We start from the raw sequence: 2,892 nt of genomic DNA on the forward strand, positions 1-2,892 counted from the left end.
AGCCGCGAGCGCTGAGTGCGGGACATCAGCAGCCTGCTGGCGGTGCCGCTACCGACAAGAAACCTTGTCGCAACTAGTTGTAGCTCACTTAAGTTGTTGAGCGGACTCGAAACAAAGTAAGGCGCAACTAGCTACGAGTTGGTTCCTCCGCGCACAGGTTTTCCATACAAAGTGCGGTCGTTCAAGGGAGATAACTTAAAAAATTTAAAAATCTGATTGCTCAAACTTTGGCAACTTAGCTTTTCTGTTGTTTGCTTCCCGGCAAGGCGAAACTTTCTTGAACAACGCCTGTCCCATACCATTATCTTCTCCTTTCCTCCTCGGCAAACTTGTGGGCGAGGGAACCTTCCTTTCCTTGAGAAAAAAGAAAGAAGAGAAAATAAAGACATGGAGCCTTACGGCTCGTTATTGCTTACCGTGGAGTAGGTGCTGCACAAAGTGTCAGATCATATATGCCAAAAAATAGAAAGCATGAAAATGACAAAATGTGTGTAGCACATGAGCTTTACTTATGCACGGGGTCTGCGCCCGGCTTTGTACAAAGGATTACATGCAACCGCGGCAAGACTTGTACAAAAGGTGGTTGCCGGAACAGGTTCCGGCAACCGCGCCTTACGGGTAAAACATACGAAGATGCTCAATGTTCCAGGAGTTGCTCGCCGGAATGGCATCTTCGGTCTCAAGGCGGACAGCGCCAGGCCTAGTGACTCGTTTCACCTGGTAAGGGCCTTCCCACTTTGGCGTCAACTTGTTGGAATTCTTGGCGGACTGAACACGCCGAAGAACAAGGTCACCTTCCTTGAAACTTCTGGCATTAACTTTGCGGCTATGGTAGTGGCGCAAAGCTTGCTGGTAGCGAGCAGCTCGCACAGCAGCCTGAAGACGGTCTTCCTCAAGGAGTAGCGCGTCATCTTGTCACAGCTGCTCTTGCTCAAGCTCATCATAAGCGAGCACTCGAGGTGACCCGTATACGAGTTCCGTGGGGAGAACTGCCTCCGCTCCATAGACTAGAGCGAAAGGTGTCTGGCCAGTGGCTCGATTTGGCGTCGTTCTGATCGACCAAAGAACCACCGGCAGCTCCTCGATCCAGTTTTTTCCGCACTTGTGCAGCCTGTCGAAAGTCCTGGTCTTGAGCCCTCGCAGCACTTCAGCATTTGCCCTCTCCGCTTGACCGTTGCTTCTCGGGTGAGCAACAGAAGCGAAGCAGACCTTGACGCCAAGATCTTGGACGTATTGCATGAAGGTGCGGCTCGTGAATTGCGTGCCGTTGTCGGTGATTATCCTGTTAGGAATCCCGAAGCGGCAAACAATCGACCTGAAGAACTTGACTGCTGACTGTGCTGTCATCTTCCTCACTGGTTCCACTTCCGGCCACTTTGTGAACTTGTCGATTGCAACGTACAAGTACTCAAAGCCCCCGACTGCTCGGGGAAAGGGGCCGAGGATGTCGAGCCCCCAGACCGAAAATGGCCAGGATAAAGGGATTGTCTGGAGAGCTTGAGCTGGTTGGTGTATCTGCTTGGAATGGAACTGGCACGCTTCACACTTGGTTACTTATGCAGTTGCATCCTGGAGGGCTGTCGGCCAAAAGAAACCTTGCCGGAAAGCTTTTCCGACAAGTGCTCTTGCGCCAATGTGGTGACCACATATGCCTCCATGAATCTCTGCCAACAGCTTTTGTCCGTCTTCCCGGTGAATACACTTCAATTTCACACCGTTGAGTTTTCTTCTGTACAGTGTCTTGTCGACAAACTGGTACATACTTGACTGCCGGGCTACTCTTTCCGCTTCTTCTTGCTCCTCGGGAAGTTCTCCTGTCTGAAGGAAACGGACAATCTGCTGCGCCCATGCTGGAGCTTCTGGCTCGACAACAAGGACTAAAGGCAAATCTGCTGCAGTGGGACATCCGCTTCTACGGCGAGAACCTGCGGCTCTGCCGGAGCTTGACGTTCCCCGGCAAGCTTGCCGGAGCAAAACTTGTCGGGAGCTTCTGCTTCAACGGAACAAACCCTAGGGCTTGCCGGAGCATATTGCTCCTCAGCACTCTTGGTGTTGATCTCAGCTACTGCGAGAACATCCGCTTCTACGGCGAGAACCTGCGGCTCTGCCGGAGCTTGACGTTCCCCGACAAGCTTGCCGGAGCAAAACTTATCGGGAGCTTCTGCTTCAACGGAACAAACCCTAGGGCTTGCCGGAGCATATTGCTCCTCAGCGCTTTTAGCGTTGATCTTGGGGACCTTCTTGGCGGCGGCTTCGGGAAGCTCTGCCGGAAAATAGTCACCAAAAATCAATTTCCTCTTCTTACTTTGTCCAGTTGATGGCGTTACAGACGGTTGAGTCAGCTTGAGCACAAAGATCCCTGGTTCCACAGGTAACTTAAGTGCGGCGCACTTTGACAGGCCATCGGCAATGGCGTTCTGAGCTCTTGGAACATGCTCCATTTGTAGGCCTTCAAAGTGCTCTTCTAGCTTTCTCACTTCGTCGACGTAGGCTTCCATCAACGGACTCTGATAGCTCTTGTTCACTTGGCGGACGACAACCTGTGAGTCACCTCTGACAATGAGCTTCTTGATCCCAAGGTCTGCCGCGATCCTGAGGCCGGCAAGCAAGCCTTCATATTCTGCAGTATTGTTTGTTGCTTGCTCCTTGGGAAAGTGCATCTGGACTACATACTTGAGGTGCTCTCCGGTGGGTGCGACAAGCAGCACGCCAGCGCCGGCGCCTTGCAGCGAAAAGGCACCATCAAAGTACATCAGCCACTCTTTGCTTGCTTCCTTGACGGGGATGCTCATTTCTGGAATTTCTTCATCTGGTGTTGGCGTCCATTCTGCTATAAATTCTGCCAATGCTCTGCTCTAGATAGTTGAAGTGCTCTCAAACTTGAGGCCAAAG

Source organism: Triticum urartu, chromosome 6A (genome assembly GCF_056163025.1).
Source record: "Triticum urartu cultivar PI428250 chromosome 6A, HENAU_Tu73, whole genome shotgun sequence".
Taxonomy (NCBI): domain Eukaryota; kingdom Viridiplantae; phylum Streptophyta; class Magnoliopsida; order Poales; family Poaceae; genus Triticum; species Triticum urartu.